The 13,175-nt window shown below is 48.4% G+C and overlaps 1 protein-coding gene across 3 annotated transcripts in view; it reads left to right on the top strand.

The window, feature by feature from the left end:
• EPN2 (epsin 2) overlaps window positions 1-13,175 on the top strand; it is an 85,734-nt gene that overhangs the window by 24,749 nt on the left and 47,810 nt on the right. For 2 of the 3 annotated variants that reach the window (XM_080680387.1, XM_080680386.1), the window contains exon 2: window positions 11,876-11,985. The exons of the other annotated variant lie outside the window; for it this stretch is intronic. The gene's annotated coding sequence lies outside the window, so the exon portion shown is untranslated. The remainder of the gene's footprint in view (window positions 1-11,875; window positions 11,986-13,175) is intronic. 3 annotated transcript variants of the gene reach the window in all.

Below are 13,175 nucleotides of genomic sequence, written 5' to 3'. Positions count from 1 at the left end.
TGGTGGAGCACAAATGTGCTTGCCGGCCTGCCCTGTTCTCACGGCCCGGTTCTCCCCAGGGTGGCTGACGAGGAGGTGGTGGCACTGACATGGCTGGTGAATATTCCAAGGCAAATAAACGTTATTTCCTCAGCCAGTGGCACAGAATTTCTAAACTGGAGTGTTTTCTGGGTCCGGAGACACTGAGCAGATGTGTACACGCGCTTGGTCGGCAGTGCTGGAAACACAGCCCTTTATTATTTTTCTAAACAAAGCAGGACAAGGGCAGTGTAAACATTACTTGAACAAAAGCATTTGGTTATTGGAGATAAAACCAAAAGGAAAATAACAACTTCAGTTTTTTGGGGAGGGGGTTGTGTTTTGATATTTAGCAGCATTCTCATTTTTTAAGAAATAAAAATATTATATGGTATGAGAACTTCTGTTTGTTTCTGCTAATATTATTAAAGTCGGTATGAAATACATTCAGAAATACCATATTCCCCTCCCCCCCCCCGCCCCCCCCCCGCCACCTGTCAGCTTGCTCTTGTGTTCTTTTGTTCTTTTGGAGGAAGTGGTGGGAGACAGCACGGCCTGAAGAGGTCAAAAGCATGTGGACAAACGCAGACCCTATAGTAGAAGTAAAAGGTTGCACTCCAGTTTACCCAGTTCCTTCATGTCTATTATCGGTGTGCCTCACAGGCCACCGTTCCCATTTCCCAGAGGAGGAAACTGAGATTCATCCAGGTGACTACAGAGTGGTGGGGAGAGCAGCCATCTTTACAGAGTCATTTTTAAACTACAACAATATCTTTAGGCCATGTTTTATATTCCATAAGAGCCTTTATGGAAGTTGGTGAGAGCATGGAGAGGCGCAGAGAGATTAGGTTAGGGAGGGGGATGCTTCTCGCAGGTTGGGGGTGGACTTGGTGCCCTGTGAGTCATTCATTCCTGTGGCAGATGTGTACCAGGCGCCGTGCCAGGTCCTGGAAGGCAGGCAGCAGTTTGGAGACAGTTAGAGCCTCTGTCCTCCTAGAGCCTGCAGTCCAGAGGTGGACAGAGCCGGAAGCCCTGGTGGCAGCAGGTGGTGGCTCCTCCAGCGAAGGATCCCTGGAGGAAAGGGGAAGGGGCTCAGGTGGGAGTTTGGGGCAGAGGGGGCAGGTTCAGTTTTGTCCTGAGATTGGGGGCAGAGCTGGTGTGCCACAGGGGTGTGGGCCATCATGCAGCAATCTGTGAGGCCTCCCCTACAAGGGTGCCTGTGCCATCTGTTCATTGGCATCATTAGGACAAGTCATGGTTCTCCAGCCAACCCCTGCTGTGTACCCAGAAGCATGTTTCTCGCCTTATCCTCTGGACTCTTCTCTGTCCCTGTGATTTTCATCGCTCCCAAAACCTCTCCACTTGCTCTTCCCCCGCACGGATGGTTCTGTGTCTCTACCATATCCCTGCTCCCCGCCCCGGCCCCGCCCAGCTCTTCTTGGACTTTGTTGATGGATACTCGCCTCCTTCTGACTTGCATCCTCGCCCGTTCTCCACTGCTGTCCACGATCCTCGTACCTTCTCCCAGTGGGACATGCTGGGCCCAGCACCCCTCTCCACCCTCGATGCCAGTGGTACTAGGCTGTCTCCATTCTCCATGCCTGTCTCCACTCACATCTGTCTGAAATAAAACTGCTTATTCTGCCTCTTTCTCCTGAGATCTGCACACCCTCACCACCTTTACTTTCTGTGAAGTGTGCCTGTGTCCTCCTGGCTGCTCCCATCCCGTCTTGCCCCATCTCGCACTGACATTTGGTAGTCAGGAGTTGATTCTCTTGCTTTGTGTGTTTGTCTCTCTCCTGCCTTTTCCCATTCCCCTGCTGCACTTGGATTCAGGGCTTCGTCTCTTCTCATTACTTCAGTGTGGGCTTCTAGGTGGGCTTCCTGTCCTCCTCATCCTCCCTTTCCCACAGTCCTCACCCTGCTGCTGCTTGACCAGGGTTCAGAACCACCGCCCTGACAGCCTCCTTCCTCTGCTCCTAAACTAAACAGAAACCAGCTTCAGTAGCTTCGCCTTTCGCAGTAGTTCCTAAAATAACGTTAAGTCCTACACAGCTGAATGTTACACATTTTAATAGTTCTTTCTCTTAAAAATGCCATAGTACTTTCACAGTTCCTCAGAAAGCTAAACACAGTTATCCTATGACCTAACAATCCCACTGCTCAGTATCTACCCAGAAGAGCTGAAAGCATATGCCCACACAAAATCCTATGTGTAAATGTTCACAGCAGCATTATTCATAATGGCTAAAAAATGGAAACCACCAGATGTTCTCTACCTGATAAATGGATAAATAAAACGTGGTGTATCCATACAATAGAAAAGTATTCAGATGTGAAAAGGAATGAAGTACTGATATAGTATAATACAACATGGATGGGCCTTTAAAATATGCTAAGCAAAATAGCGAGACACGAGGCTATTGTATGATTTCATATATGTAAAATGTTCAGAGTAGGCAAATCCATAGAGGCAGAAAGATTCATGGTTATCAGGAGCAGAGGGAAAGGGGCACGGGCAGTGACTGCTAGCAGACACAGGGTTTCTTTTGAGGGTGATGAAAATGGACAGTGCCTGGAATATAGGAAGTCCCTATAAGTGTTAGCCATTATTATTATTTGGAGGCTATGGCACAAATCTTGCCAAGTCCAAATTTCTTAGTGTGTGAGGGCAGTCCTTAAAGTGCAGCCCAGCCAGACTGCTCCTGTCCTTGCACACCCATACACCTCGCTGACGGGTGCTCTGCCCGAGTGGTCTCCTTCCCCGGTGTACTGAACATCCTCTCATTCTTCAGTGGCATTGCCTTGGATGCACCTGACACCCTGATATTCTCGAGAGCTGCCTGGAGCACCAGTATAGAATCTACTTTTGATGTCCTGTGTGAGGTTGTCCCCCAGTCCAGACTGAAAGCCCCATCTTGTGTTTTCCTAAATCCCTGAGCCTGTTGGCATTGTTCTTTACGCACTCACATTTAACAGCAACTAAACCATTGACATGTCCTTGCACTATAATGATAAAATGGTGTTATAAAGCAGGACAGCAAAAACATTTTTAAAATGCAGGGCAGAGCCTGGACAGTGTGTCTCAGTGGTTGAGTGTGGACCCATGAACCAGGAGGTCACGGTTCAATTCCTGGTCAGGGCACATGCCCAGGTTGCAGGCTGGATCCCCAGTAGGGGGCGTGCAGGAGGCAGCTGATCAATGATTTTCTCTCATTGTTGATGTTTCTCTCTCTCCTTCTTCCTTCCTGTCTGAAATCAATTAAAAAAGATATTTTTTAAAAAAATACAGGGCAGAGAGCATATATGTACCCTACAAATGAGCAATTCTAGGAATGCACTCTAGAAAAACATGGTGCACGCGCCCTAAGACACACACCAGCACTACTCGTGATAGCATTAATCTGGAAATGGTCCAGACGTTCATCAGTGGGAGGATGAGGGGAAAGTTGTTAAATGTGAACATAGGCAAATGTTACACAGAAGTGACAGTGGATGAACCACAGCTGGCTATACCTAGTAACATGGCTGAGTCTCAGACACATAATATGGAGCGACAGTGCAGGTTGTAGAAAACCATACATTGTTTAGTTTTACAATACTTTCTTTTTTTTTTTCTTTATTGATTAAGGTATTACATATGTGTCCTTATACTCCCAGCCCCCGACACACGCTCTCACCCCACCCCCCCGGTGTCTGTGTCCATTGGTTAGGCTTATATGCATGTATACAAGTCCTTTGGTTGATCACGCCCCCTTACCTCCACCCTCCCCTACCTTCATTTTCACAAAATAATAATAATAATTATTATTATTATTATTTTTAAAGCAAGGGACCAAAGAACCCTGAACTTGAGCCGTTTTCCTGGGGCGGATTTGAGGGGGAGGACCCCTTGTGTATGTACTGTGGTCATGCTCTAGGCCTTGAGAGGGCCGTGGGGTCACAGGTGCTCATTTTGTTTGTTCCTCTCATGTAGTTTGCACTTACTCTTTTATATGTACCCAGCAGAACATAACAAAGGGCAGAAAACCGAGAAGCAGCAAGAAGACATTAGGGCTGGTCATGCCTTTTCTGGGGCAGATTCTGACATTTAAGAGTAAGAAGGAACATTTCCTGCTTATGTAGCCAGTCATTGTTGCAGAGTAAATAAAACATGGGCATGCCTCCAGCAGAGGAGAGAGGAGGGAAATAATATTTTTATTCTGTACCAAAAAAGGAAGTTTACCTTTCAGCATGGAGACTCGTTTTTTCTGAGTGGTATTTCAGATGACAGCTATTTCAAAGGAATGCAGATTTCTTGGGTTGTTCAAGTTGATGTGACTGATTTAGTAGAAGTGTGTGTTACAGCCAGAGAGACACCATTTCTTAAGGATGTGAGTTCTGAAGAACACACTTTAAAAATAGTTTGGAGTGTCTGTGGTATTTCAGACTCCACCTGGCTGGTTTCATTGTATTTCCAGTCTGTAGGATCTCACCCGTTTCCCGCTGAAGCTTTCTTTGAAGAGCATTATAGGCTCTTTCCTTTTGTCAGCCCCCCAGGAAGGAGCCAGGCAGGCCAGGCTCTGGTCCCCATACAGCACTAACCTTTCCAGGCCTCGGCGCCTGCACACAGGTGAGTCCCGGGCCCTGAGAGCCCCTTCATCGTTGCCCCTGCCCACTTGATTCGGTGAACTGGCGGGGCAGCGTTCTCCTGTGACAGCTGAGCAAGGCGGGCTTAGGAGGACATTGCTTCTCTGCCACCTCCTGGCCTCTTACATGTCTAGGCAAGAAGGCCCTTTCTAAAGGCCTGCAGACTCAGCAAGGAAAATTCACTGTTCTTAAGACTTTGAGTGCTGGGTTTTTCTAAAGCCAGACAGAATAAGAAATAGGGATTAAGAGGATGGGACCAGAAGCCAGAGGTCTGGGATCAAATCCTAGTTCTACCACTTGCTGGCAATGTACCTCCTCTGTAAAATAAAGGTAAGAATAATAACTCCCTGTAGGATTGTTATGAAAATTTAGTGAGTAGACTTGTGTGAAGTTCTTAGAGTGTGCCTGGCACATCACCAGAGCTCAGTTAGTGCTGTCTAGCTTCTGGTTAAAGAGCCTCTTACGTTTTATACTAGAGGCCCAGTGCATGAAAATTCATGCACTGGAGGGGCGTCCCTCAGCCCAGCCTGCCCCCTCTCACATCCAGGAGCCCTCAGGGGTGGGAGGCAACCCGGTGATCAGGGGAAGGCGACGCCCCCATCACACCTCTGCTGCTGCCACTGCCAGCAGTGCAAGCCTCGGCCAGCCCTGGTTACCTGAGCCTCGGGCGGCCCTGGGCAGCTGGGCAGCTGCCATCTGAGGCTTGCCTGTCCCTCGGGCCAGCTCTGGGAGGCTGGGCAGCTGCCATCCGAGGATTGCCTGCATCTCGGGCCGGCCCTAGGCGGCTGGGGGGGCTGAGGGGACTGGGTGCCGCCATCTTGTGGCTGTGGGTGCTGCCATCTTTGAGGGCGTGGCAGTCAATTAGCATATTCCCTCCTTATTGACTGTGGGCGCCACCATCTTTGTGAGGACCTGATGGTCAATAGCATATTCCCTCTTTATCAGATAGGATTACCTTCTAAGTCAGTCCTGTTATGATTACTAGTGTCTGAGAGCTTTCTTGGGAATTTCAGCTGCGAAGGAGAAGAGTGGAAATGGTGACCATGTTTAACAGGTTGTATGTAGGCTCAAACTGGGAGGTGATTTCCATCTAGCAGGCTCAGAAAAGCTCATGGCTTGCCTCAGGTCACCCAGCTGGAAAGGCAGGATATAGACCTATGTGGTCAGAATAAAATATACATGTCAGCCTTGTGTGCTGCCAAAGCTTGGCTGGCTTTGCTCCTGAACCCAGTTAGGGGTGTCCAGTGGTTTCTGCTACGTGGCACGTGTGCTGCCCTGTGGGGCCCAGGCTTTGGTGGCTCTTCGCTCCCCGCCCAGGCAGTGTAAGTCGGGCAGGCGGTTGGTAAGTGGGTATAGCAGCTGTTTTTAACTCAAGGGCTAGAGACTTAAGAGAAACGAGCTGGGAGAAGAGCCTGCAGGGTGTTAACATGGTGGTCTCTAAGTAGACAGGGTTAAGGAGAACTATTTTTATTGTCTTACTTTTTTGCCTCTATGTCCATTCACTCAGCACATGTTTATTGAATGCTCATTGTGCACCAGGCTCTGTTATGGGCACTGAGGAGCTGGTGGTGAAGGCAGGCAGGGCCCTGCTCTTACAGAGGGCATGCGGGCACCGGAGAGAAACAAATGAACTGAGCATAAGCAGGAAAATGGCCAGTAGAGAGAAGGGCTCTGCTGACAAGTAAAACTGGCGATTTGATGGAGTGGCTGGTGGTTCCCAGGAGGTGATGTGTAAACTGAGATCTGCATGACAAGAAAGAGCCAGTCAGTGACGCTGGCTGCCACCTCTAGGAAGGATGGCAGGTGGAGGAAGCAGGTGCTTAGAGTGAGACAGGGACAGTTGGTGTGCGGGTCCCTCTGAGGTGGCAGTGAGTGGAAAGGAGAGTGCAGCACATTGGTGGCACATGAAGAGTTCACCTTCAGGTCTCTCCTTCCCCAGGGCACCCCAGCGCCCACATGTAGGATGACTTGGCTTATACTTTGACCTTTTGCTGAGGTAAGCCTGGCCTCTAGTCTCTGGGCTTGGCTCACCACCCTGTGCTGCTCAGTGTGGGGTTGGGGACCAGGCCACCCTGTGAGGATTATGGACATCAGACATCACTACCTGAGTCCGTGGTAGTAACTCCCTCAGCTGCCCACCGAAATCTGCCCTGTTCCTCCACAGCCACCATCGGGAGGGCCATGGCTTTGGTTTTACACTATATAGTGTGGAAGCACCTGCAAGGTTTCTTTTGGCAGTGCCTTGCGCTCCTTTTGAGAAAAGTGTTAGGTCACTGGTGTGCCTGAAACCAAGTCCATGGGGTCCTGGCAGAGGGGATCACGGTTCCCCCCTTCTCTCAGTGCTCTCAGTGGCTCTTCGGGAGAGGCTGACAGCCGCCCTCAGCGCCCCAGAGTGACCAGCCGGGTCTGGGTCAAACAGAAATCATGGGTGGTCTAAATGTTCCCATGCAGCTCTGTAGTTTTTTCAAATGTCTCATGCTGGAAAGTTGTACTGATCACATTGCAGGGCCTGCCCCATGGGGCGGGGTGGGTGTGTGAAGCCATCAGGTGCCCATTCCATGGTTCCCAGTCCTGGGTGGCATCACCATCTGTCATTAGTGGGCATTTCTAGTAGCTGAGCCTCAGAGTGTTAGAAATGGAGACTCTGGCCCAGGGGTCACACACAAGCTGCCATTCTTGGAGGAGGAAAGGGTTCTGAGGGGTGCTCTTCATACTTCCACAGGCCTAAAGGAAGCCCTGCCCTTGACTCCCACGGAGCCAGCCCCCTGGGCCAAGAGAAACATGCCGCTAGGCTTGGGCTAGAGTTCTCCCTGTGGCGGGGCTGGTGCTAAACTTGGGCTCTCCATGGCCCCTTGGAGATGGCAGAGAATTGAGCCATTTGTCAGAAAGGGGGTCTTGGGAATTAAGGATTTGGGGAGACCATCTGGCTTATCCCATGATTTTAGAAGTAAAGAGCCTGGTCACTGGTGCCAGGTCTAGCGGTCACATTGCTGGACTTGGATTCCTGGTCCCTGTGTCCTGGTTCTGTGCATTCTACCACAACACATTGTTTGCTTTTGAGAAGGGTTTGTTAAGAATGCGGTCCATGCTTTGTCATTTGCAAAGCTACTTTGAGGAGTAGCAGAGAGGTGGGGTCATGAAAGAATTCTCTTTCCTTTATGACATGGTTACGCACCACAGTCATCGGGGTGTTTGATCCTTGACCCAGCGAGGGAGGCATAGCCCATCACACTCCCATTTTCTGGACTGGGGGACTGAGGCTAAGTAACTACATTACATGGCAAGTGTGGAACTGAAATGGCAGAACTAGGTCTTCTGGCCCCGGTGCTTGCTTTATGGGACCTTTAAAAATGACTGCACTTCAACACCTGTGTAGCCTGCCCTTCTGGAAACTAAATGGCTGGACATGTTGGTAAAGAAAATTGGAATTCCTTATGTGTATTTTCAGTCATGGATTTCTGCTTTTAGACAAATTAAGAACAGATAAAGTTATAGGAGATGTCTGACATCTGTTTTGAACTGCCCTGTGCTTGTTCCTGTGACTCCTGGGTCCTGGGAGGAGCTGCCCAGGTGGCTCTTTGTGGGAAGATCTGCCTTGTGTGAAGGGTGGCATTGTCCAGCATGGGGGCAGGGTGCTTCCTACCTGGTCAGCCCCTCATAGTCCAGCCTCCGCATCTCCACCTGACCATAGGCTAATTGACACCCCCTCGGGGCTCTTCTGCCCCTGGGAGGGAGAGAGGAGAGTGCATGGACAGTTCACCTGCTTTATTGTCTACAAGTCAAGTCTAATATACTGTGTTTTCCTTGAAATTTTTTAAGCACGTACATGCAGTTTTTTAAAGCCCACTTTTAAAGCCCACAGTTTGATTCTCTACCCAACAAGAAGTCATTGCAATTTGGATGCCCCCATTCAGTTAGTGAAGAGGACATTTCTTTCTTTTTTTGGCTGAATCTTACTGTTTTTCTGGTGTGTGTAAAGGATTTTCCCCCCTTCATTCCCTCGCCTGCATGAGTAGTAGTGATAAGCTCTGTTATTGCTAGCTTGGCTGATGCAGAGTCATAATAGTCCTTTCTCTGGAGGCTGAAATGACCACTGTGGGGAAGAATGTGGCAACTGTCCATATTGTCCTGACTAGACTGTTGTATTTTGGAGAGTCAGCTCAGGCTGGTCATGTGAGCTGAGGTCTCAGCCACCCCTGACTGAGCTTCCTTGTGATGGTCGTGGGACCCTTTTCTCCTGTAGAAAGGTGGAGACGTGTCCTCACTCAGGGGCTCCACGCACAGGAAAATGAAAGCCAGCTAATTGAGGTTTGCAGAGTATTCTCAAACTTCACGTTGATGTGTGTCCTATAGTGACATGTGGTCCACACCTTGGTATGTGTACAAATCATGGGAGCTTGGTAAGAGTGTTATGTTCCCTATATGCTATCCCCAGTTACTGTGTGTCTGGGGTTTTGAATAGTGTCCCCAGGAGATTCTGGTATGTATAGTCAGTGGACCCAGTGCTGTAGGAAGCAGGAAGGGGGCTGTGTCCCCTCCCCACAGCTCTCCCTGTACCTGCCTTGAGGAAAATGAAGTGTATGCGAAGTTAGAAGAGGCTGCCAGACAGATAGTTTGAACTGCTATCTGGGCTGAAGTTTCAGTTCAGTACATTCAGCAATATTTATTGATTATGACTGGATTGTTACAGTGAATATTGATTAACCTGTGACTGTTTGGTTTTGGAGGCAGGGAGAGATGATTATTGCTGTTCCCTCATCGCTGGTCTTGATCCTTGATCCCTGAAAAGCTACTGTCAAAATGTCGCAGCACACGACCAGCCGTGTGCCCTGGCGCCACAGAAGCTCAGCAGAAGAGAGACACGTGGGCTCTGAACAGGGCCCATCCGTGCTGTTCTGAGCCAGAAAAGCCTCTTTTTTCTCCTGTTATGGGCACTCTCGGTTTAGCAGGAATTTTCCCAGCCAGCTCTGAAAGCATATTTTTTAAATGGAATTCTTCTTGTCTCAAGTCTAGGGGCCTCACTCTAGCCTTGGAATTTTTTGTTTGTTTGTTTAGTTTTCTTCTGCTTGCTATTTTTAGTCTATTTTCAGGCTCCACTGTCGTTTGAATTCTTGTATTTTCAAATATCCCAGAATTTTTCTTCCCCAGCTTGACCTTGCAAATGTGGTGATTCAGCTGTTCCTTGATGGGCATCATCATAAGCCACTCTCAAAAAGAGCCATGATCCCAGGCTGTGCCTGGCGGTGCCTGGGCCATGGGTAGGTGTGTCAGGAGAGCCTGGCTGCTCCCCTCACTTGTGCAGAGGCCCGCTGGAGGCTCTGGGAGGCAGTCATTGCTCCCGTTGTGTTTGTTGTTTGGCTGTTGCCCGCTTTCCTCCTCCCTGGGTGCTTTGCACAGAGCTCACGGTTGCAGGTGATAGAAACATATTGCTCCTGGTTACAAGTGAATGAATGCCTCCACTTTCCAACTTGTGTTAATGGGCTTGTGCAGCTGAGAAGTCCAAGGAGAGGTTCAAAGGATGGTCTGTCTTGCTCCTTCTGGCTGCTTGCTTGCTTCTGTGTCAGCTTCAGACTTAGGTAAAGCCTGGCCCTGTAGTGGCTTCCAGCAGCTCAGCAACCCTGCTGGCTTCCTAGTAGTTTCAGAGCCCATCCAGAGAGGTAGGTCCGCAGGAGGTCCAGTCTGGATTCTCAGTTGGCCCCTGTTCTAGCCACTATGGCTGGGGGCTCGTGGTGCTCTGACTGATGGGGTCTGAGCGGGCCTGCTCCTGGTCACTTCCCCTCTGGAAGACCAAGGCTCTTTCCAAGACAAGGCAAATGGATGTTGCACAGGCAGAAAGAACAGATTCCATTTCTAGTAAAGATTCTTTGGCTTAAAGAGCCTTCCCTAGTCCTGGGGACTAACGGTAGAAAAGTGAGTGTCTGTGAATAGTCTGTGGCTTTTGAGATGGAGTCTCCAGAACTCCCAGGGGCCTTTTGGAAGACCTGGCAGAAGTGCGCAGGGCAGCTCCCCGCATCACTGAGAGGTTCCTTCTTTGCCTTTGGTTAGATTTTATCAAATCATTGTGGTTACCAGTAGTTATCTCATGTGTATCAGTCATTTTGCTGCCTCCACTCAAAAAAATCTAAAGCTGTAACAATTGTGTAAACTCACTTGCTTCATTCACCACTTACGGTAAAATCCTTCTAAGTAATCCTATATAATAAAAGCCTAATATGCAAATTGTCCCCTTGACTGGGAGTTCGACCAAGGGGAGGGGCCGGCCAGCCAACTGCCCGTGGCCCCTCCCCGCTGGCCAGCCCCACCCCGGCCAGCAGCTGCGGCAGGCAGCTGGGGGAAGGGAGGCCCTGACCAGCAGCTGGCAGCCGGCAGCCGCTAGGGACCCTACCTGTGCACGAATTTCGTGAACTGGGCCTCTAGTACCTGATAATAGTGTTAATGTAAAAACATTCAAACCTGTAAAGAATTTTTGTGAGTTTATTTGAGCCAAACTGTCGACAATTGCCAAGAAACAGAATCTCAATGGATTGGGAGAGTGCTCCGGAGAATGGCAGTTTTTCACCTTGTTTTATGCATTGCAATCAGAGGAGGAGATGTAAGTGGGTCACATGAAATCCACTGGTGACAGATTAGGGAGGCGGGAGAAAGCAAAGCAGAGCTAGGATAAAAAGTAAAGTGATAGGCACATGCTTCCTTTACTTAGGTGGTATAGGATAGTTAACAGTCAACAATTAACACAATAACAATAACAATGAAAGGATTTATGGTCTCTGTTCTGGCACCCAGGTACATTTGGTTGTGCCCAACGGAGGGGGGCGGGAGGGAGTTACAAGTTACTCTGACATTTCATAGGTATGTTATCTTAGATGCAAAAAGACAATAGGCTCAGGTAAGGTAAAAATTGACCTTGTCAGAGAAAATACCAGCCTAGGACATGACTACCCACCATAACTGCTTTTAGTTGAAGTTTTAATTTCAGACATCCTTTGTGGTTACTTTAGGTCTTTAAGTTTGCAAGACTGCCATGCAGGCCTTCCCCGAGCTTGTCAGGTTAGCATGTAGCCCCTTTCACCCACAATAGAAATATTTCTAAAGGCATTTCTAGTTCCTGATGTCCTAGTGGCATTTGTCCCTTCAATTGTCAGCATATAGTTTATGAAAATGAGTCCTGCCACTTTTTTTCTTTTAGTCTATATCTTACAAAGTTTATTTTCCCTTCTTGTTTTGACAGTGTCCCCACCACTACCATCCCCATATCTGTCTTGGCGGTCCTAATAAATAAATGGCTGGAAGTTTACAAACTTATCATATTTCTGCACACTTGAGTGAAGAGCCCAGAAGGTAGGTGTAACAAGTTACCCTCGTTTTAGTTACTTTTGCATGTACATTAGTTCAGGCTCAGCAAGTTGGAGAAAACTGGCAAGTTGAGAAGGCAAGTTGGAAAGTGGAGGCATTCATTCAAAAGAGAGTGAGAACAAAACACAATTCAGATTCTGGAAATAAGACTGTGTGTGTATTTGAGGATGGTGTGTGTTTGGGGCTGGCTTTTGGGAGGAGATATTTGGCAGATGTTTTTGGGGAGGGGGAGGTATTTACAGTATTACTGCCCAATCTGAGGTTGAGGGGGCGATGTTTTAAAAATGGAAAAACCGAGGTCTGAGTAGGACAAGTGCGACAGAGCCACTTGTCCAGTCTTCAGCCTGGAGGAGCCTAGGAGAGCTGAGCCAGGCTGGCGCTGCTGTGGTCCCCCAGCCTACTCATGTGTCACAGGTTCTCTTACAGATGGAATTGGAAGGCTTTTTGTTGTGTATGTGTGGTTTTTTTAATTCTCACCTGAGGGTATTTTTAAATTGATTTTTAGAGAGAGAGAGGAAGACATGGATGTGAGAGAGAAACATTGATTGGTTGCCTCCTGTACGTGCCCTGACTGGGAATTGAACGTGCCACCTAGGCATGTGACCTGACCTGGAATCAAACCCGCAACTTTTTTGGTGTACAGGATGACACTCTTATCAACTGAACCACCTGGCCAGGGCGGAATTGGAAGTTTTGATCTGCAAAGTTTTGGGTGAGATGGGTAACCCATTTGGCCATGAAAATAGTTTCTCAAAGGTGCCTCTGGGTGTTTTGTCCTATCAGGAATTTATTTTTTTTATGTGTTTTTATTGATTGCAGAGAGGAAAGAAGAGGGAGAGAGAGAGAGAAACATCAATGATGAGAATCATTGGTCAAGCTGCCTCCTGCACGCCCCCTACGGGGGATCGAGCTCACAAGCCGGGCATGTGCCCTGACTGGGAATCGAACCCTGACCTCCTGGTTCATAGGTTAAATACAAACCACTGAGCAATGCCAGGCCTATCAGGAATTTCTTATCTCCAGATCTCAGCCTTCCCACCATTTGTTAGTCCTGAAAGTGGCTCTTGTCTGTAGCTTGAAGAAAATGGCAGGCAGCCATTCGTATTACATAAACTTTATATATATATTTTTGAATATAACAAGCATTTTATTAGCTTTTTCCTTCTTGAGGCCTA

The sequence above is a fragment of the Plecotus auritus genome, assembly GCF_963455305.1.
Source record: "Plecotus auritus genome assembly, chromosome: 7".
In the NCBI taxonomy this organism is placed as follows: domain Eukaryota; kingdom Metazoa; phylum Chordata; class Mammalia; order Chiroptera; family Vespertilionidae; genus Plecotus; species Plecotus auritus.
The sequence above is the reverse complement of the archived record's forward strand: the minus strand, read 5'-3'. Positions and strand labels throughout refer to the sequence as shown.